We start from the raw sequence: 23980 nt of genomic DNA, 5'->3' as shown, positions 1-23980 counted from the left end.
ACAACTACATCTAGACACTAGATACTAGAGCTGAACACTAGATACTACATCTACACACTAGATACTATATCTACACACTAGATGTTACATCTATATACTATATACTAGATGTAACACTATATACTACATCTAGATACTATATACTAGATTTAACACTATGTACTACATCTAAACACTAGATACTACATTTGGATACTATATACTAGATGTTACACTAGATACTACATCTACACACTAGATACTACATATAACCACTAGATACTACATATAACCACTAGATACCATATCTACACACTAGATACTAGATGTACATACTACATAATACATCTACACACTAGATCTACACTAAAATACTAGATCTGCAAACTAGATAATACATCTACACACAAAATACTACATATACCCACTATATACTAGATCTACACACTAGAATCTACATCTATAGACTATAGGAAGTGAAGGTAACCTGGCTAAATGACTACCGCCCCGTAGCACTCGGTAGCCATGAAGTGCTTTGAAAGGCTGGTCATGGCTCACATCAACAGCATCCTCCCGGTCACCCTAGACCCACTCCAATTAACATACCGCCCCAACAGATCCACAGATGATGCAATCTCAATCACATTCCACACTGCCCTTTCCCACCTGGACAAAAGGTACACCTATGTGAGAATGCTGTTCATTGACTACAGCTCAGCGTTCAACACCACAGTGCCCACGAAGCTCATCACTAAGCTAAGGACTCTGAGACTCACCATCTCCCTCTGCAACTGGATCCTGGACTTCCTGACGGGCCGCCCCCAGGTGGTAAATGTAGGCAACAACACATCTGCTATACTGATCCTCAACACAGGGGCCCCGCAGGGGTGTGTACTTAGTCCCCTCCTGTATTCCCTGTATACCCATGACAGAGTGACCAAACACGACTCCAACACCATCATTAAGTTCGCTGACGACACAACAGTGATAGCCCTGATCACCGACAACGATTAGACGGCCTATAGGGAGGAGTTCAGAGAACTGGCAGTGTGTTGCCAGGACAACAATCTCTCCCTCAGTGTGAACACGACAAAGGAGCTGATCGTGCACTACAGGAAAAGGCGGACCGAACACGCGCCCATTAACATTGACGGTGCTGTAGTGGAGCGGGTCGAGAGTTTCAAGTTTCTTGGTGTCCACATCACCAACGATCTATCGTGGTCCAAACATACCAAAACAGTGGTGAAGAGGGCACGACAAAATCTATTCCCCCTCAGGAGACTGAAAAGATTTGGCATGGGTCCTCAGATCCTCAAAAGGTTGTACAGCTGCACCATCGAGAGCCTCCTGACCTGTTGCATCACCGCCTGGGATCGTAACTACTCGGCATCTGACCGTAAGGCGCTACAGAGGGTAGTGCGTATGGCCCAGTACATCACTGGGGCCAAGCTTCCTCTCATCCAGAACCAATATAATAGGCGGTGTCAGAGGAAAGCCTATAACATTTTCAGAGACTCCAGTCACGCAAGTTAAAGGCTGTTTACTCTGCTACCGCACGGCAGCGGTACCGGAGCACCAAGTCTAGGCTCCTTAACAGCTTCTACCCCCAAGGCATAAGACTGCTGAACAATTACTAAAATGGTCACCAGACTCACTCCCTTTTTTACACTGCTGCTGCTTTCTGTTTAGTATCTATGCATAGACACCTCTCCCCTACCTACATGTACACATTACCTCAACTACCCTGTACCCCCACAAACTGACTCGGTACCAGTACCCCCTGTATAAAGCCTCGTTATTGTTATTCTTATGGTGTTACTTTTTATTCTTATTTTTTACTTTAGTCTATTTGGTAAATATTTCTTAAACTCTTATGGATCGGCCCCTTTTTTCAATTTTCGCCTCAAATGACATACCCAAATCTAACTGTCTGTTGCCCAGGACCTGAAGCAAGGATATGGATATTATTGGTACCATTTGAAAGGAAAGACTTTGAAGTTTGTGGAAATGTGAAAGGAATGTAGGAGAATATAACACATTAGATCTTTTATAAGAAAATACAAAGAAATAACCAACCGTTTTTTTGTATTTTTGAAATGCAAGAGAAAGGCCATAATTTATTATTCCAGCCCAAGTGCAATTTACATATTGACCACTAGATGGCAGCAGTGTATATGCAAATTTTAAGGCTGATCCAATGAACCATTGCATTTCTGTTCAAAATGTTGTGTCAAGACTTCCCAAATGTGGCTAATTTGTTTATTAATACTTTTTCATGTTCAAAACTGTGCACTCTCCTCAAACAATAGCATGGTATTCTTTCAGTGTAATAGCGACTGTAAATTGGACAGTAGACTAACAATAATTGAAGCTTTCTACCAATTTCAGATATGTCTATGTCCTGGGAAACGTTCCTGTTAGTTACAACCTCATGCTAATCGCATTGACCTACGTTGACTTGCCTCGTTAAATTAAGGTTAAATAAAAATCTAATTCAAATCTCAGGCCACTCCCTCCTCTCCTGTCACCTTCTATCCTGTCATCTCTCCTCCTCTCCTCCGGCTAGATTCCTATCCCAGGTCGCTCTGTCTCTGCCAGCCTGCCACTACCTGACGACACTCACCCTGCGCTCACAACGCTTCCTCTGCCATGTAAATACCATCTATCAGCTGAAGGACGAGGAGGGAGGGATGGAAGTCAAGAGGGAGCAAGGGAGGGAGAGAAAGAGGTGTCACTCATTGGGGAATTTGTTATAGGCCAATTTCTTTCCACCTAAATGTTATTCTATGTCTTGGAAGAGAGAATGTTGCTCAGTGATAGGACTACAGACTGTCTGAATCTCCCCGTGAATGTATGATGGTTTGGTGTTGAAATATTCCTAAGTGTGAAACGGACCATGCATTCCATTAAGCCGCTGTCACTCACGACCCAGCAAAAAAACAAAATTGGTTCTGTGAATTGTAAACGGCATATGTTCTTATAACACAAAGAACGTACTGATGCTCATAGAATGTTTGTATAAAACAGTTGCCTGATGTTGGAAGAATGTTCCCAAAATACATTGTGTCTGTTCTTTAAAGGTTCCCAGAATGTTACGTTAGGGTTTTTGGGAACAGTTTTGTGGAGAACATCACAACAGATAGAGTATGTTCCAAAAACACCAAAACTGTTCAGTTGTGCAGAAGATTCGATAATGTTGATTTTATGGTGCACAAAAACACTTGCGAGAACATTCCCAGAACATGTTTAATCTCTTCCTTTAAAGGCAGAATTATTAATTATATTATTAATTATAGTTATTGCTAACGGTTAAGAGCGTTGGGCCAAGGTTGCTGGTTCAAATCCCAGAGCTGGAAAGGTGGAAAAATCTGCCGTTCTGCCCTTGAGCAAGGCAGTTAACCCTCAACAGCAACTGGTTCCTGGGCGCCGATGACGTCAATTAAGGCAGCCCCCCCTGCACATCTCTGATTCAGAGGGTTAAATGACTCCTGCACCTCTCTGATTCAGAGGGGTTGGGTTAAATTACTCCTGCACCTCTCTGATTCAGAGGGGTTGGGTTAAATGACTCCTGCACATCTCTGATTCAGAGGGGTTGGGTTAAATGACTCCTGCACCTCTCTGATTCAGAGGGGTTGGGTTAAATTACTCCTGCACCTCTCTGATTCAGAGGGGTTGGGTTAAATGACTCCTGCACCTCTCTGATTCAGAGGGGTTGGGTTAAATGACTCCTGCACCTCTCTGATTCAGAGGGGTTGGGTTAAATGACTCCTGCACCTCTCTGATTCAGAGGGGTTGGGTTAAATGACTCCTGCAGCTCTCTGGTTCAGAGGGTTAAATGACTCCTGCACCTCTCTGATTCAGAGGGGTTGGGTTAAATGACTCCTGTACCTCTCTGATTCAGAGGGGTTGGGTTAAATGACTCCTGCACCTCTCTGATTCAGAGGGTTAAATGACTCCTGCACCTCTCTGATTCAGAGGGTTAAATGACTCCTGCACCTCTCTGATTCAGAGGGTTACATGACTCCTGCACCTCTCTGATTCAGAGGGTTACATGACTCCTGCACCTCTCTGATTCAGAGGGTTAAATGACTCCCGCACCTTTCTGGTTCAGAGGGTTGAATGACTCCTGCACCTCTCTGATTCAGAGGGTTACATGACTCCTGCACCTCTCTGATTCAGAGGGTTAAATGACTCCCGCACCTCTCTGGTTCAGAGGGTTAAATGACTCCTGCACCTCTCTGATTCAGAGGGTTAAATGACTCCTGCACCTCTCTGATTCAGAGGGTTACATGACTCCTGCACCTCTCTGATTCAGAGGGTTAAATGACTCCTGCACCTCTCTGATTCAGAGGGTTAAATGACTCCTGCACCTCTCTGATTCAGAGGGTTAAATGACTCCTGCACCTCTCTGATTCAGTGGGTTACATGACTCCTGCACCTCTCTGATTCAGAGGGTTAAATGACTCCTGCACCTCTCTGATTCAGAGGGTTAAATGACTCCTGCACCTCTCTGATTCAGAGGGTTAAATGTGGAAGACACAGTTTGGTTGAATGCATTCAGTTGTGCAACTGCCTAGGTATCCCCTTTTACCTTCACAGACCATGGTGAAGGTTTGGTTGTGAGGTGATTGGTTGTGGTGTGGTTGTGGGGTGAATGTGGTTTGGTTGTGGGGTGGTTGTGGGCTGGCTGTGGATTGGTTGTGGTGTGGTTGTGGGCTGGTTGTGGGCTGGTTGTGGTGTGGTTGTGGTGTGGTTGTGGGGTGAATGTGGGGTGAATGTGGTTTGGTTGTGGTGTGGTTGTGGGCTGGTTGTGGTGTGGTTGTGGGCTGGTTGTGGTGTGGTTGTGGGCTGGTTGTGGGCTGGTTGTGGTTTGGTTGTGGTGTGGTTGTGGGATGGTTATGGTTTGGTTGTGGTGTGGTTGTGGGATGGTTGTGGGATGGTTGTGGTGTGGTTGTGGGATGGTTGTGGGCTGGTTGTGTTGTGTTTTAGCCTCTTGTTACACGTTGGTCTCTCTTCTCTGAAGGCTGAAGGTATTGTGAGCTTATGCTTTAAGCATTGACTTGTTCTAAACGCCTGTTTGAGACATTAATTATTAAGTGAGGAGGCTTCTAAGTTGACTTATGGAATTGTTTTAAGACGGTCCTACCATGGATCATTAAGCTATTTGATTTAGAGTTTTAGAATGCCTTTAGGTATAACAAATATATATATATTTTTATAAAATGTTGAATTTGGCCTCTACTTCTATAGCCCATAGAAAAGCATTTAATAACACATTAATACTGTACATGGCAAAAAAGACAGTCAAAAAATGTACCAAAAGGAATAAGGTTTTGAAGTGTCTGTCCAACAGTATATCTAGGAGATATAAGAAAGCTCAGGAAATATAGATATTTTTACACATATTTAACCATACTTTGAGTAGGCACAAAACTACCTCCATACTTGCATTCATTTCTTCAAACACTACCGGTTACCTTCAGACTACCGGTTAGCTTCAGGCTACCGGTTACCTTCTGGCTACCGGTTACCTTCAGGCTACCGGTTACCTTCAGGCTACCGGTTACCTTCAGGCTACCGGTTACCTTCACGCTACTGGTTACCTTAAGACAAGTCTCACGCTGCCGGTTACCTTCTGGCTACCGGTTACTTTCAGGCTACCGGTTACCTTCACGCTACCGGTTACCTTAAGACAAGTCTCACGCTGCCGGTTACCTTCTGGCTACCGGTTACTTTCAGGCTACCGGTTACCTTCACGCTACCGGTTACCTTAAGACAAGTCTCACGCTGCCGGTTACCTTCTGGCTACCGGTTACTTTCAGGCTACCGGTTACCTTCACGCTACCGGTTACCTTAAGACAAGTCTCACGCTGCCGGTTACTTTCACGCTACCGGTTACCTCAGGCTACCGGTTACCTTCAGGCTACCGGTTACCTTCAGGCTACCGGTTACCTTCAGGCTACCGGTTACCTTCAGGCTATCGGTTACCTTCACGCTACCGGTTACCTTAAGACAAGTCTCACGCTACCGGTTACCTTCAGGCTACCGGTTACCTTCAGGCTACCGGTTACCGTCAGGCTACCGGTTACCTTAAGACAAGTCTCACGCTACCGGTTACCTTCAGGCTACCGGTTACCTTCAGGCTACCGGTTACCTTCAAACTACCTGTAATCTTCAGGCTAGCGGTTACCTTCAGATGAGTCTGACGCTACCGGTTACCTTCAGGCTACTGGTCACCTTCAGATAAGTCTCACGCTACCGGTTACCTTCAGGCTACCGGTTACCTTCAGGCTACCAGTTACCTCAGGCTACCGGTTACCTTCAGGCTACCAGTTACCTTCAGGCTACCGGTTATCTTCAGGCTACCGGTTACCTTCAGGCTACCGGTTACCTTCACGCTACCGGTTACCTTCTGGCTACCGGTTACCTTCAGGCTACCAGTTACCTCAGGCTACCGGTTACCTTCACGCTACCGGTTACCTTCAGGCTACCGGTTACCTCAGGCTACCGGTTATCTTCACGCTACAGGTTACCTTCTGGCTACCGGTTACCTCAGGCTACCGGTTATCTTCAGGCTACCGGTTACCTTCAGGCTACCGGTTAGCTTCAGGCTACCGGTTACCTTCACGCTACCGGTTACCTTCTGGCTACCGGTTACCTTCACGCTACCGGTTACCTTCTGGCTACCGGTTACCTTCAGATGAGTCTCAAGCTACCGGTTACCTTCACGCTACCGGTTACCTGCTGGAATGTCTACCAATGGCATGTCCATCTTTTTGTGATAAATTTCACTCGTCACTCAAAACATTTCTAAAGTATTTATTAAGTATTAATTAAGCATTTATAAAGTATACACACACTTTAGAGAAGAGAGCAAAAAGAGAAGTAATGATGGGTTTATATGGCCCTGTTTTATGAATCATCTTTTGAATCATTACTAAATACTTTAAAGTTGTTTAACATTTGTGAATAACAAAAGGTTACTAACATTTACAAATGTGGGAGTAATGATTCATCAATTATGAAGTACCTACTTATGAATCTACTATAAATGCCGAGTTATTATTAAGTGCTACCAACCTATCAAAAGATATTTCTACTAATTACTACTGAGCTTCTGAGTGGCACAGCGGTCTAAGGCACTGCATCTCCTTGCTAGAGGCTTCACTACAGACACCCTGGTTCAAATCCAGGCTGTATCACATCCGGCTTTGATCGGGAGTCCCCTAAGGTGGTGCACAATTGGCCCAGCGTCGTCCGGGTTTGGCCGGTGGAAGGCTGTCATTGTAAATAAGTATTTGTTATTAACTGACTTGCCTAGTTAAATAAAGGTTAAATAAAATACAAATGAATAATGATCTCTCTCTCTCCAGATAGAATGTGAGCTATAGTGTAAAAAGAGGAAACTCATGGTGGCTCTGCCTGCATCCCATTTGGCACCCTGTTCCCTATGTCGTGCACAACTTCAAGGTCAAAAGAAGTGCACTATATAGGGAACAGGGTGCCATTGGAGGCTCAAACCTTGCCTCGCTTTAGCATGACTGATGATTCTGCAGCTAAAATAGAGCATTGTCCCCTCTATCATTTATTATGAAACTGACTGGCTTTGATGGAGGGAGAAGGGCCGGGGGGAGGTGTAGGTAGAGGGAGGGAGAGAGAGAGAGAGAGAGAGAGAGAGAGGGAGGAAAAGAGGGAAAGAGGAAGCTGGAAATGGAGATGAGGGAGAGAGGCAGAGGGAGATGGAGATGGAGGGAGGTGTGGCGTGAGTGAGGGATAGAGGGACGGAGGCAACTGGAAGAGAGGAGGCAGCTAGCGAGAGGGAGGGAGGGAGGGAGGGGGGAAAAAGAGGGAGATGGAAATAGGGAGGCAGCTAGAGGGAGGATTTAGAGTGAGTGACGGAGCAGGGAGGGATCTAGAGGGAGGTAGGGGGCAGCTAGAGGGAGTGAGGGAGTGAGGGAGAGAGGGAGGGAGGCTATTAGAGGAAGATGGAGGGATGGAGGGAGGCTGCTAGATGGAGGGAGGGATGGAGGAAGGCTGCTAGAGGGAGGAAGGCTGCTAGAGGGAGGGGGGATGGAGGGAGGCTGCTAGAGGGAGGGGGATGGAGGGAGGCTGCTAGAGGGAGGGAGGGATGGAGGGAGGCTGCTAGAGGGAGGGGGGATGGAGGGAGGCTGCTAGAGGGAGGGGGATGGAGGGAGGCTGCTAGAGGGAGGGAGGGATGGAGGGAGGCTGCTAGAGGGAGGAAGGCTGCTAGAGGGAGGGGGGATGGAGGGAGGCTGCTAGAGGGAGGGGGGATGGAGGGAGGCTGCTAGAGGGAGGGGGATGGAGGGAGGCTGCTAGAGGGAGGGGGATGGAGGGAGGCTGCTAGAGGGAGGGGGGATGGAGGGAGGCTGCTAGAGGGAGGGGGGATGGAGGGAGGCTGCTAGAGGGAGGGGGGATGGAGGGAGGCTGCTAGAGGGAGGGGGGATGGAGGGAGGCTGCTAGAGGGAGGGGGGATGGAGGGAGGCTGCTAGAGGGAGGGGGGATGGAGGGAGGCTGCTAGAGGGAGGGGGGATGGAGGGAGGCTGCTAGAGGGAGGGGGATGGAGGGAGGCTGCTAGAGGGAGGGGGGATGGAGGGAGGCTGCTAGAGGGAGGGGGATGGAGGGAGGCTGCTAGAGGGAGGGGGAATGGAGGGAGGCTGCTAGAGGGAGGGGGGATGGAGGGAGGCTGCTAGAGGGAGGGGGATGGAGGGAGGCTGCTAGAGGGAGGGAGGGATGGAGGGAGGCTGCTAGAGGGAGGAAGGATGGAGGGAGGCTGCTAGAGGGAGGGAGGGATGGAGGAAGGCTGCTAGAGGGAGGAAGGCTGCTAGAGGGAGGGGGGATGGAGGGAGGCTGCTAGAGGGAGGGAGGCTGCTAGAGGGAGGGGGGATGGAGGGAGGCTGCTAGAGGGAGGGTGGATGGAGGGAGGCTGCTAGAGGGAGGAAGGATGGAGGGAGGCTGCTAGAGGGAGGGAGGGATGGAGGAAGGCTGCTAGAGGGAGGAAGGCTGCTAGAGGGAGGGGGGATGGAGGGAGGCTGCTAGAGGGAGGGGGATGGAGGGAGGCTGCTAGAGGGAGGGGGGATGGAGGGAGGCTGCTAGAGGGAGGGGGGATGGAGGGAGGCTGCTAGAGGGAGGGAGGCTGCTAGAGGGAGGGGGGATGGAGGGAGGCTGCTAGAGGTAGGGGGATGGAGGGAGGCTGCTAGAGGGAGGGGGGATGGAGGGAGGCTGCTAGAGGGAGGGGGATGGAGGGAGGCTGCTAGAGGGAGGAAGGCTGCTAGAGGGAGGGGGGATGGAGGGAGAATGCTAGATGGAGGGAGGGATGGAGGAAGGCTGCTAGAGGGAGGAAGGCTGCTAGAGGGAGGGGGGATGGAGGGAGGCTGCTAGAGGTAGGGGGATGGAGGGAGGCTGCTAGAGGGAGGGGGGATGGAGGGAGGCTGCTAGAGGGAGGGGGATGGAGGGAGGCTGCTAGAGGGAGGGAGGGATGGAGGGAGGCTGCTAGAGGGAGGGAGGCTGCTAGAGGGAGGGGGGATGGAGGGAGGCTGCTAGAGGGAGGGAGGCTGCTAGAGGGAGGGGGGATGGAGGGAGGCTGCTAGAGGGAGGGAGGCTGCTAGAGGGAGGGGGGATGGAGGGAGGCTGCTAGAGGGAGGGGGATGGAGGGAGGCTGCTAGAGGGAGGGGGATGGAGGAAGGCTGCTAGAGGGAGGGGGATGGAGGAAGGCTGCTAGAGGGAGGGGGATGGAGGGAGGCTGCTAGAGGGAGGGAGGGATGGAGGGAGGGGGGATGGAGGGAGGCTGCTAGAGGGAGGGAGGCTGCTAGAGGGAGGGGGGATGGAGGGAGGCTGCTAGAGGGAGGGTGGATGGAGGGAGGCTGCTAGAGGGAGGGGGATGGAGGAAGGCTGCTAGAGGGAGGGGGATGGAGGGAGGCTGCTAGAGGGAGGGAGGGATGGAGGGAGGGGGGATGGAGGGAGGCTGCTAGAGGGAGGGAGGCTGCTAGAGGGAGGGGGGATGGAGGGAGGCTGCTAGAGGGAGGGAGGCTGCTAGAGGGAGGGGGGGATGGAGGGAGGCTGCTAGAGGGAGGGGGGATGGAGGGAGGCTGCTAGAGGGAGGGAGGCTGCTAGAGGGAGGGAGGGATGGAGGGAGGCTGCTAGAGGGAGGGAGGCTGCTAGAGAGATGGGGGATGGAGGGAGGCTGCTAGAGGGAGGGAGGCTGCTAGAGGGAGGGGGGAGGGAGGGAGGCTGCTCGAGGGAGGGAGGCTGCTAGAGGGAGGGGGGATGGAGGGAGGCTGCTAGAGGGAGGGGGGATGGAGGGAGGCTGCTAGAGGTAGGGAGAATGGAGGGAGGCTGCTAGAGGGAGGGAGGGAGGCTGCTAGAGGGAGGGGGGGTGGAGGAAGGCTGCTAGAGGGAAGGAGGGAGGCTGCTAGAGTGGGGGAGGCTGCTAGAGGGAGGGGGGATGGAGGGAGGCTGCTAGAGGGAGGGAGGGATGGATGGAGGCTGGTAGAGGGAGGGAGGCCGCTAGAGGGAGGGGGGATGGAGGGACGCTGCTCGAGGGAGGGAGGGGTGGAGGGAGGCTGCTAGAGGGAGGGGGATGGAGGGAGGCTGGTAGAGGGAGGGAGGGATGGATGGAGGCTGCTAGAGGGAGGGAGGCTGCTAGAGGGAGGGAGGGAGGGAGGCTGCTAGAGGGAGGGAGGCTGCTAGAGTGAGGGAGGCTGCTAGAGGGAGGGGGGATGGAGGGAGGCTGCTAGAGGGAGGGAGGGATGGATGGAGGCTGCTAGAGGGAGGGAGGCCGCTAGAGGGAGGGGGGATGGAGGGACGCTGCTCGAGGGAGGGAGGGGTGGAGGGAGGCTGCTAGAGGGAAGGAGGGATGGAGGGAAGGAGTGAGGGAAGTGTAGAGTTAGGAATGGATAGAGGGAGCTGGAGGGAGGGAGATAGCTACAGGGAAGGAAGCTGCTAGAGGGATGTAGCTACATAGAGGGAAGCTGCTATAGAGAGGGAAGCTGCTAGAGGGAGGGAAGCTGCTACAGAGAGGGAAGCTGCTCGAGGGAGGGAAACTGATAGAGGGAGGGAAGCTGCTAGAGGGAGGGGGATGGAGGGAGGCTGCTAGAGGGAGGGAGGGATGGAGGGAGGCTGCTAGAGGGAGGGGGGATGGAGGGAGGCTGCTAGAGGGAGGGAGGGAGGCTGCTAGAGGGAAAGAGGCTGCTAGAGGGAGGGGGGATGGAGGGAGGCTGCTAGAGGGAGGGAGGCTGCTAGAGGCAGGGAGGGATGGAGGGAGGCTGCTAGAGGGAGGGAGGCTGCTAGAGGGAGGGGGGATGGAGGGAGGCTGCTAGAGGGAGGGAGGCTGCTAGAGGGAGGGGGAGGGAGGGAGGCTGCTAGAGGGAGGGAGGCTGCTAGAGGGAGGGGGGATGGAGGGAGGCTGCTAGAGGGAGAGGGGAGGGAGGGAGGCTGCTAGAGGGAGGGGGGATGGAGGGAGGCTGCTAGAGGGAGGTATGCTGCTAGAGGGAAGGGGGAGGCTGCTAGAGGGAGGGGGGATGGAGGGAGGCTGCTAGAGGGAGGGAGGGATGGAGGGATGCTGCTAGAGGGAAGGAGGGAGGCTGCTAGAGGGACGGGGGATGGAGGAAGGCTGCTAGAGGGAAGGAGGGAGGCTGCTAGAGGGAGGGGGGATGGAGGGAGGCTGCTAGAAGGAGGGAGGCTGCTAGAGGGAGGGGGGATGGAGGGAGGCTGCTAGAAGGAGGGAGGAATGGATGGAGGCTGCTAGAGGGAGAGAGGCTGCTAGAGGGAGGGGGGATGGAGGGAGGCTGCTCGAGGGAGGGAGGGGTGGAGGGAGGCTGCTAGAGGGAGGGAGGCTGCTAGAGGGAGGGGGGATGGAGGAGGGAGGGAGGGAAGTGTAGAGTTAGGAATGGATAAAGGGAGCTGGAGGGAGGGAGATAGCTACCTTCCCTGTAGCTATCTCCCTCCCTCCAGCTCCTTCCCTGTAGCTATCTCCCTCCCTCCAGCTCCTTCCCTGTAGCTATCTCCCTCCCTCCAGCTCCTTCCCTGTAGCTATCTCCCTCCCTCCAGCTCCGTCCCTGTAGCTATCTCCCTCCCTCCAGCTCCTTCCCTGTAGCTATCTCCCTCCCTCCAGCTCCTTCCCTGTAGCTATCTCCCTCCCTCCAGCTCCTTCCCTGTAGCTATCTCCCTCCCTCCAGCTCCTTCCCTGTAGCTATCTCCCTCCCTCCAGCTCCTTCCCTGTAGCTATCTCCCTCCCTCCAGCTCCTTCTATCCATTCCTAACTCTACACTTCCCTCCCTCCTCCCTCCATCCCCCCTCCCTCTAGCAGCCTCCCTCCATCCCCACTCCCTCTAGCAGCCTCCCTCCCTCCCCCCTCCCTATAGCTGCCTCCCTCCATCCCAACTCCCTCTAGCAGCCTCCCTCCCTCCCCCCTCCCTCTAGCAGCCTCCCTCCATCCCAACTCCCTCTAGCAGCCTCCCTCCCTCCCCCCTCCCTCTAGCAGCCTCCCTCCATCCCAACTCCCTCTAGCAGCCTCCCTCCCTCCCCCCTCCCTCTAGCAGCCTCCCTCCCTCCCCCCTCCCTCTAGCAGCCTCCCTCCATCCCCACTCCCTCTAGCAGCCTCCCTCCCTCTAGCAGCCTCCCTCCATCCCCCCTCCCTCTAGCAGCCTCCCTCCATCCCAACTCCCTCTAGCAGCCTCCCTCCCTCCCCCCTCCCTCTAGCAGCCTCCCTCCATCCCCACTCCCTCTAGCAGCCTCCCTCCCTCTAGCAGCCTCCATCCATCCCTCCCTCCCTATAGCAGCCTCCCTCCATCCCCCCTCCCTCTAGCAGCCTCCCTCCCTCTAGCAGCCTCCCTCCATCCCCCCTCCCTCTAGCAGCCTCTCTCCCTCTAGCAGCCTCCATCCATCCCTCCCTCCCTCTAGCAGCCTCCCTCCATCCCCCTCCCTCTAGCAGCCTCCCTCCTTCTAGCAGCCTCCCTCCATCCCCCCTCCCTCTAGCAGCCTCCCTCCCTCCCTCTAGCAGCCTCCCTCCATCCCCCCTCCCTCTAGCAGCCTCCCTCCATCCCTCCCTCCCTCTAGCAGCCTCCCTCCCTCTAGCAGCCTCCCTCCATCCCCCCTCCCTCTAGCAGCCTCCCTCCATCCCTCCCTCCCTCTAGCAGCCTCCCTCCATCTCCCTCCCTCTAGCAGCCTCCCTCCATCCCCCCTCCCTCTAGCAGCCTTCCTCCCTCTAGCAGCCTTCCTCCATCCCTCCCTCCATCTAGCAGCCTCCCTCCATCCCCCCTCCCTCTAGCAGCCTTCCTCCCTCTAGCAGCCTCCCTCCATCCCTCCCTCCATCTAGCAGCCTCCCTCCATCCCCCCTCCCTCTAGCAGCCTTCCTCCCTCTAGCAGCCTCCCTCCATCCCCCCTCCCTCTAGCAGCCTTCCTCCCTCTAGCAGCCTCCCTCCATCCCCCCTCCCTCTAGCAGCCTTCCTCCCTCTAGCAGCCTCCCTCCATCCCTCCCTCCATCTAGCAGCCTCCCTCCATCCCTCCCTCCATCTAGCAGCCTCCCTCCATCCCCCCTCCCTCTAGCAGCCTCCCTCCATCCCCCTCCCTCTAGCAGCCTCCCTCCATCCCTCCCTCCATCTAGCAGCCTCCCTCCATCCCTCCCTCCCTCTAGCAGCATCCCTCCATCCCCCCTCCCTCTAGCAGCCTCCCTCCATCCCCCCTCCCTCTAGCAGCCTCCCTCCATCCCTCCCTCCCTCTAGCAGCCTCCCTCCCTCTAGCAGCCTCCCTCCATCCACCCTCCCTCTAGCAGCCTCCCTCCATCCCTCCCTCCCTCTAGCAGCCTCCCTCCATCCCTCCCTCCCTCTAGCAGCCTCCCTCCATCCCCCCTCCCTCTAGCAGCCTCCCTCCATCCCCCCTCCCTCTAGCAGCCTCCCTCCCTCTAGCAGCCTCCCTCCATCCTCCCTCCCTCTAGCAGCCTCCCTCCATCCCCCTCCCTCTAGCAGCCTTCCTCCATCCCCCCTCCCTCTAGCAGCCTCCCTCCCTCCCTCTAGCAGCCTCCCTCCAAATCCCCCTACCTCTAGCAGGCTCCCTCCATCCCCCCTCCCTCTAGCAGCCTCCCTCCTTCCCTCTAGCAGCATCCCTCCCTCTAGCAGAAGCATATAGGACTAACAGAGATGACTGTAGCAGGATATAGGACTAACAGAGATGACTGTCGCAGCAGTATATAGGACTAACAGAGATGACTGCAGCAGTAGAGTATAGGACTAACAGATGACTGTAGCAGAAGAGTATAGGACTAACAGAGATGACTGCAGCAGGATATAGGACTAACAGAGATGACTGCAGCAGTATATAGGACTAACAGATATGACTGCAGCAGTAGAGTATAGGACTAACAGATGACTGTAGCAGTAGAGTATAGGACTAACAGATGACTGTAGCAGTAGTGTATAGGACTAACAGAGATGACTGCAGCAGGATATAGGACTAACAGAGATGACTGCAGCAGTATATAGGACTAACAGAGATGACTGCAGCAGTAGAGTATAGGACTAACAGAGATGACTGTAGCAGAAGAGTATGGGACTAACAGAGATGACTGCAGCAGGATATAGGACTAACAGAGATGACTGCAGCAGGATATAGGACTAACAGAGCTGACTGTAGCAGTAGAGTATAGGACTAACAGAGATGACTGTAGCAGAAGAGTATAGGACTAACAGAGATGACTGTAGCAGTAGTGTATAGGACTAACAGAGATGACTGCAGCAGGATATAGGACTAACAGAGCTGACTGCAGCAGGATATAGGACTAACAGAGATGACTGTAGCAGGATGTAGGACTAACAGAGATGACTGTAGCAGAAGAGTATAGGACTAACAGAGGACTGCAGCAGGATATAGGACTAACAGAGATGACTGCAGCAGGATATAGGACTAACAGAGATGTCTGAAGCAGTAGAGTATAGGACTAACAGAGATGACTGTAGCAGAAGAGTATAGGACTAAGAGAGATGACTGTAGCAGTAGTGTATAGGACTAACAGAGATAACTGCAGCAGAAGAGTATAGGACTAACAGAGATGACTGTAGCAGAAGAGTATAGGACTAACAGAGATGACTGTAGCAGTATATAGGACTAACAGAGATGACTGTAGCATCATATAGAACTAACAGAGATGACTGTAGCATTATATAGGACTAACAGAGATGACTGTAGCATCATATAGGACTAACAGAGAACACTGTAGCAGTAGAGTATAGGACTAACAGAGATGACTGTAGCAGCAGCATAAAGGACTAACAGAGATGACTGTAGCAGCAGCATATAGGACTAACAGAGATGACTGCAGCAGTAGTGTATAGGACTAACAGAGATGACTGTAGCAGATTAGTATAGGACTAACAGAGATGACTGTAGCAGGTTATAGGACTAACAGAGATGACTGTAGCAGGTTATAGAACTAACAGAGATTACTGTAGCAGGATATAGGACTAACAGAGATGACTGTAGCAGGGTATAGGACTAACAGAGATGACTGTAGCAGGCTATAGGACTAACAGAGATGACTGTAGCAGAAGAGTATAGGACTAAGAGAGATGACTGTAGCAGTAGTGTATAGGACTAACAGAGATGACTGCAGCAGAAGAGTATAGGACTAACAGAGATGACTGTAGCAGAAGAGTATTTGGACTAACAGAGATGACTGCAGCAGAAGAGTATAGGACTAACAGAGATGACTGTAGCAGAAGAGTATAGGACTAACAGAGATGACTGATGACTGTTCCTTCCCTGTAGCTATCTCCCTCCCTCCAGCTCCTTCCCTGTAGCTATCTCCCTCCCTCCAGCTCCTTCCCTGTAGCTATCTCCCTCCCTCCAGCTCCTTCTATCCATTCCTAACTCTACACTTCCCTCCCTCCTCCCTCCATCCCCCCTCCCTCTAGCAGCCTCCCTCCATCCCCCCTCCCTCTAGCAGCCTCCCTCCCTCTAGCAGCCTCCCTCCCTCCCCCCTCCCTCTAGCAGCCTCCCTCCATCCCCACTCCCTCTAGCAGCCTCCCTCCTTCCCTCTAGCAGCCTTCCTCCATCCCCCCTCCCTCTAGCAGCCTCCCTCCATCCCCCTCCCTCTAGCAGCCTTCCTCCATCCCCCCTCCCTCTAGCAGCCTCCCTCCCTCCCTCTAGCAGCCTCCCTCCAAATCCCCCTACCTCTAGCAGGCTCCCTCCATCCCCCCTCCCTCTAGCAGCCTCCCTCCTTCCCTCTAGCAGCATCCCTCCCTCTAGCAGAAGCATATAGGACTAACAGAGATGACTGTAGCAGGATATAGGACTAACAGAGATGACTGTCGCAGCAGTATATAGGACTAACAGAGATGACTGCAGCAGTAGAGTATAGGACTAACAGATGACTGTAGCAGAAGAGTATAGGACTAACAGAGATGACTGCAGCAGGATATAGGACTAACAGAGATGACTGCAGCAGTATATAGGACTAACAGATATGACTGCAGCAGTAGAGTATAGGACTAACAGATGACTGTAGCAGTAGAGTATAGGACTAACAGATGACTGTAGCAGTAGTGTATAGGACTAACAGAGATGACTGCAGCAGGATATAGGACTAACAGAGATGACTGCAGGAGTATATAGGACTAACAGAGATGACTGCAGCAGTAGAGTATAGGACTAACAGAGATGACTGTAGCAGAAGAGTATGGGACTAACAGAGATGACTGCAGCAGGATATAGGACTAACAGAGATGACTGCAGCAGGATATAGGACTAACAGAGCTGACTGTAGCAGTAGAGTATAGGACTAACAGAGATGACTGTAGCAGAAGAGTATAGGACTAACAGAGATGACTGTAGCAGTAGTGTATAGGACTAACAGAGATGACTGCAGCAGGATATAGGACTAACAGAGCTGACTGCAGCAGGATATAGGACTAACAGAGATGACTGTAGCAGTAGAGTATAGGACTAACAGAGATGACTGTAGCAGAAGAGTATAGGACTAACAGAGATGACTGTAGCAGGATGTAGGACTAACAGAGATGACTGTAGCAGAAGAGTATAGGACTAACAGAGGACTGCAGCAGGATATAGGACTAACAGAGATGACTGCAGCAGGATATAGGACTAACAGAGATGACTGAAGCAGTAGAGTATAGGACTAACAGAGATGACTGTAGCAGAAGAGTATAGGACTAAGAGAGATGACTGTAGCAGTAGTGTATAGGACTAACAGAGATAACTGCAGCAGAAGAGTATAGGACTAACAGAGATGACTGTAGCAGAAGAGTATTTGGACTAACAGAGATGACTGCAGAAGAAGAGTATAGGACTAACAGAGATGACTGTAGCAGAAGAGTATAGGACTAACAGAGATGACTGTAGCAGTATATAGGACTAACAGAGATGACTGTAGCATCATATAGAACTAACAGAGATGACTGTAGCATTATATAGGACTAACAGAGATGACTGTAGCATCATATAGGACTAACAGAGAACACTGTAGCAGTAGAGTATAGGACTAACAGAGATGACTGTAGCAGCAGCATATAGGACTAACAGAGATGACTGTAGCAGCAGCATATAGGACTAACAGAGATGACTGCAGCAGTAGTGTATAGGACTAACAGAGATGACTGTAGCAGATTAGTATAGGACTAACAGAGATGACTGTAGCAGGTTATAGGACTAACAGAGATGACTGTAGCAGGTTATAGGACTAACAGAGATGACTGTAGCAGGATATAGGACTAACAGAGATGACTGTAGCAGGTTATAGGACTAACAGAGATGACTGTAGCAGGGTATAGGACTAACAGAGATGACTGTAGCAGGCTATAGGACTAACAGAGATGACTGTAGCAGAAGAGTATAGGACTAAGAGAGATGACTGTAGCAGTAGTGTATAGGACTAACAGAGATGACTGCAGCAGAAGAGTATAGGACTAACAGAGATGACTGTAGCAGAAGAGTATTTGGACTAACAGAGATGACTGCAGCAGAAGAGTATAGGACTAACAGAGATGACTGTAGCAGAAGAGTATAGGACTAACAGAGATGACTGTAGCAGTATATAGGACTAACAGAGATGACTGTAGCAGTATATAGGACTAACAGAAATGACTGTAGCATCATATAGGACTAACAGAGATGACTGTAGCATTATATAGGACTAACAGAGATGACTGTAGCAGTAGAGTATAGGACTAACAGAGATGACTGTAGCAGCAGCATATAGGACTAACAGAGATGACTGTAGCAGCAGCATATAGGACTAACAGAGATGACTGCAGCAGTAGTGTATAGGACTAACAGAGATGACTGTAGCAGATTAGTATAGGACTAACAGAGATGACTGTAGCAGGTTATAGGACTAACAGAGATGACTGTAGCAGGTTATAGGACTAACAGAGATGACTGTAGCAGGATATAGGACTAACAGAGATGACTGTAGCAGGTTATAGGACTAACAGAGATGACTGTAGCAGGGTATAGGACTAACAGAGATGACTGTAGCAGGCTATAGGACTAACAGAGAGGACTGTAGCAGGATGTAGCACTAACAGAGATGACTGTAGCAGGATGTAGAACTAACAGAGATGACTGTAGCAGGATATAGGATTAACAGAGATGACTGTAGCAGCGTTAGAACTAACAGATGACTGTAACAGGATGTAGAACTAACAGGAATGACTGTAGCAGTAGAGTATAGGACTAAGAGAGATGACTGTAGCAGGAGAGTATAGGACTAACAGAGATGACTGTAGCAGGAGAGTATAGGACTAACAGAGATGACTGTAGCAGTAGTGTATAGGACTAACAGAGATGACTGTAGCAGCAGTATATAGGACTAACAGAGATGACTGAAGCAGCAGTATATAGGACTAAGAGAGATGACTGCAGCAGAAGAGTATAGGACTAACAGAGATGACTGTAGCAGTATATAGGACTAACAGAGATGACTGTAGAATCATATAGGACTAACAGAGAACACTGTAGCAGTATATAGGACTAACAGAGATGACTGTAGAATCATATAGGATTAACAGAGATGACTGTAGCAGCGTTAGAACTAACAGATGACTGTAACAGGATGTAGAACTAACAGAGATGACTGTAGCAGGATGTAGGACTAACATAGATGACTGTAGCAGGAGAGTATAGGACTAACAGAGATGACTGTAGCAGAAGAGTATAGGACTAACAGAGATGACTGTAGCAGGATGTAGGACTAACAGAGATGACTGTAGCAGAAGAGTATAGGACTAACAGAGGACTGCAGCAGGATATAGGACTAACAGAGATGACTGCAGCAGGATATAGGACTAACAGAGATGACTGAAGCAGTAGAGTATAGGACTAACAGAGATGACTGTAGCAGAAGAGTATAGGACTAAGAGAGATGACTGTAGCAGTAGTGTATAGGACTAACAGAGATAACTGCAGCAGAAGAGTATAGGACTAACAGAGATGACTGTAGCAGAAGAGTATTTGGACTAACAGAGATGACTGCAGAAGAAGAGTATAGGACTAACAGAGATGACTGTAGCAGAAGAGTATAGGACTAACAGAGATGACTGTAGCAGTATATAGGACTAACAGAGATGACTGTAGCATCATATAGAACTAACAGAGATGACTGTAGCATTATATAGGACTAACAGAGATGACTGTAGCATCATATAGGACTAACAGAGAACACTGTAGCAGTAGAGTATAGGACTAACAGAGATGACTGTAGCAGCAGCATATAGGACTAACAGAGATGACTGTAGCAGCAGCATATAGGACTAACAGAGATGACTGCAGCAGTAGTGTATAGGACTAACAGAGATGACTGTAGCAGATTAGTATAGGACTAACAGAGATGACTGTAGCAGGTTATAGGACTAACAGAGATGACTGTAGCAGGTTATAGGACTAACAGAGATGACTGTAGCAGGATATAGGACTAACAGAGATGACTGTAGCAGGTTATAGGACTAACAGAGATGACTGTAGCAGGGTATAGGACTAACAGAGATGACTGTAGCAGGCTATAGGACTAACAGAGATGACTGTAGCAGAAGAGTATAGGACTAAGAGAGATGACTGTAGCAGTAGTGTATAGGACTAACAGAGATGACTGCAGCAGAAGAGTATAGGACTAACAGAGATGACTGTAGCAGAAGAGTATTTGGACTAACAGAGATGACTGCAGCAGAAGAGTATAGGACTAACAGAGATGACTGTAGCAGAAGAGTATAGGACTAACAGAGATGACTGTAGCAGTATATAGGACTAACAGAGATGACTGTAGCAGTATATAGGACTAACAGAAATGACTGTAGCATCATATAGGACTAACAGAGATGACTGTAGCATTATATAGGACTAACAGAGATGACTGTAGCAGTAGAGTATAGGACTAACAGAGATGACTGTAGCAGCAGCATATAGGACTAACAGAGATGACTGTAGCAGCAGCATATAGGACTAACAGAGATGACTGCAGCAGTAGTGTATAGGACTAACAGAGATGACTGTAGCAGATTAGTATAGGACTAACAGAGATGACTGTAGCAGGTTATAGGACTAACAGAGATGACTGTAGCAGGTTATAGGACTAACAGAGATGACTGTAGCAGGATATAGGACTAACAGAGATGACTGTAGCAGGTTATAGGACTAACAGAGATGACTGTAGCAGGGTATAGGACTAACAGAGATGACTGTAGCAGGCTATAGGACTAACAGAGAGGACTGTAGCAGGATGTAGCACTAACAGAGATGACTGTAGCAGGATGTAGAACTAACAGAGATGACTGTAGCAGTATATAGGATTAACAGAGATGACTGTAGCAGCGTTAGAACTAACAGATGACTGTAACAGGATGTAGAACTAACAGGAATGACTGTAGCAGTAGAGTATAGGACTAAGAGAGATGACTGTAGCAGGAGAGTATAGGACTAACAGAGATGACTGTAGCAGGAGAGTATAGGACTAACAGAGATGACTGTAGCAGTAGTGTATAGGACTAACAGAGATGACTGTAGCAGCAGTATATAGGACTAACAGAGATGACTGAAGCAGCAGTATATAGGACTAAGAGAGATGACTGCAGCAGAAGAGTATAGGACTAACAGAGATGACTGTAGCAGTATATAGGACTAACAGAGATGACTGTAGAATCATATAGGACTAACAGAGAACACTGTAGCAGTATATAGGACTAACAGAGATGACTGTAGAATCATATAGGATTAACAGAGATGACTGTAGCAGCGTTAGAACTAACAGATGACTGTAACAGGATGTAGAACTAACAGAGATGACTGTAGCAGGATGTAGGACTAACATAGATGACTGTAGCAGGAGAGTATAGGACTAACAGAGATGACTGTAGCAGGAGAGTATAGGACTAACAGAGAACACTGTAGCAGTATATAGGACTAACAGAGATGACTGTAGCAGGATATAGGACTAACAGAGATGACTGTAGCAGGATATAGGACTAACAGAGATGACTGTAGCAGGATGTAGGACTAACAGAGATGACTGTAGCAGGATGTAGGACTAACAGAGATGACTGTAGCAGGAGAGTATAGGACTAACAGAGATGACTGTAACAGGATGTAGAACTAACAGAGATGACTGTAGCAGGATGTAGGACTAACAGAGATGACTGTAGCAGGAGAGTATAGGACTAACAGAGATAACTGTAACAGAAGAGTATAGGACTAACAGAGATGACTGTAGCAGGTTATAGTACTAACAGAGATGACTGTAGCAGCGTTAGAACTAACAGATGACTGTAACAGGATGTAGAACTAACAGAGATGACTGTAGCAGTAGAGTATAGTACTAAGAGAGATGACTGTAGCAGGAGAGTATAGGACTAACAGAGATGACTGTAGCAGGAGAGTATAGGACTAACAGAGATGACTGTAGCAGGAGAGTATAGGACTAACAGAGATGGCTGTAGCAGTAGTGTATAGGACTAACAGAGATGACTGTAGCAGCAGTATATAGGACTAACAGAGATGACTGCAGCAGCAGTATATAGGACTAAGAGAGACGACTGCAGCAGAAGAGTATAGGACTAACAGAGATGACTGTAGCAGTATATAGGACTAACAGAGATGACTGTAGAATCATATAGGACTAACAGAGAACACTGTAGCAGTATATAGGACTAACAGAGATGACTGTAGAATCATATAGGACTAACAGAGAACACTGTAGCAGTAGAGTATAGGACTAACAGAGATGAATGTAGCAGGGTTAGAACTAACAGAGATGACTGTAGCAGGATGTAGGACTAACAGAGATGACTGTAGCAGCAGCATATAGGACTAACAGAGATGACTGCAGCAGTAGTGTATAGGACTAACAGAGATGACTGTAGCAGCAGCATATAGGAATAACAGAGATGACTGTAGCAGTAGTGTATAGGACTAACAGAGATGACTGTAGCAGATTATAGGACTAACAGAGATGACTGTAGCAGGTCATAGGACTAACAGAGATGACTGTAGCAGGATGTAGAACTAACAGAGATGACTGTAGCAGGTTATAGGATTAACAGAGATGACTGTAGCAGCGTTAGAACTAACAGATGACTGTAACAGGATGTAGAACTAACAGAGATGACTGTAGCAGGTTATAGGATTAACAGAGATGACTGTAACAGCGTTAGAACTAACAGATGACTGTAACAGGATGTAGAACTAACAGAGATGACTGTAGCAGGATGTAGGACTAACATAAATGACTGTAGCAGGAGAGTATAGGACTAACAGAGATGACTGTAGCAGCAGAGTATAGGACTAACAGAGATGACTGTAGCAGAAGAGTATAGGACTAACAGAGATGACTGTAGCAGTATATAGGACTAACAGAGATGACTGCAGCAGCAGTATATAGGACTAAGAGAGATGACTGCAGCAGAAGAGTATAGGACTAACAGAGATGACTGTAGCAGTATATAGGACTAACAGAGATGACTGTAGAATCATATAGGACTAACAGAGAACACTGTAGCAGTATATAGGACTAACAGAGATGACTGTAGAATCATATAGGACTAAAAGAGAACACTGTAGCAGTAGAGTATAGGACTAACAGAGATGACTGTAGCAGGGTTAGAACTAACAGAGATGACTGTAGCAGGATGTAGGACTAACAGAGATGACTGTAGCAGCAGCATATAGGACTAACAGAGATGACTGTAGCAGTAGTGTATAGGACTAACAGAGATGACTGTAGCAGATTATAGGACTAACAGAGATGACTGTAGCAGGTCATAGGACTAACAGAGATGACTGTAGCAGGATGTAGAACTAACAGAGATGACTGTAGCAGATTATAGGACTAACAGAGATGACTGTAGCAGGTCATAGGACTAACAGAGATGACTGTAGCAGGATGTAGGACTAACAGAGATGACTGTAGCAGCAGCATATAGGACTAACAGAGATGACTGCAGCAGTAGTGTATAGGACTAACAGTGATGACTGTAGCAGCAGCATATAGGACTAACAGAGATGACTGTAGCAGTAGTGTATAGGATTAACAGAGATGACTGTAGCAGATTATAGGACTAACAGAGATGACTGTAGCAGGTCATAGGACTAACAGAGATGACTGTAGCAGGATGTAGAACTAACAGAGATGACTGTAGCAGGTTATAGGATTAACATAGATGACTGTAGCAGCGTTAGAATTAACAGATGACTGTAACAGGATGTAGAACTAACAGAGATGACTGTAGCAGGTTATAGGATTAACAGAGATGACTGTAACAGCGTTAGAACTAACAGATGACTGTAACAGGATGTAGAACTAACAGAGATGACTGTAGCAGGATGTAGGACTAACATAGATGACTGTAGCAGGATATAGGACTAACAGAGATGACTGTAGCAGGATGTAGGACTAACAGAGATTACTGTAGCAGGATGTAGGACTAACAGAGATGACTGTAGCAGGATGTAGGACTAACAAAGATGACTGTAGCAGGAGAGTATAGGA

Source organism: Salvelinus fontinalis, chromosome 6 (assembly GCF_029448725.1).
Source record: "Salvelinus fontinalis isolate EN_2023a chromosome 6, ASM2944872v1, whole genome shotgun sequence".
Lineage (NCBI taxonomy): Eukaryota > Metazoa > Chordata > Actinopteri > Salmoniformes > Salmonidae > Salvelinus > Salvelinus fontinalis.
This window is presented reverse-complemented; position numbering follows the sequence as displayed.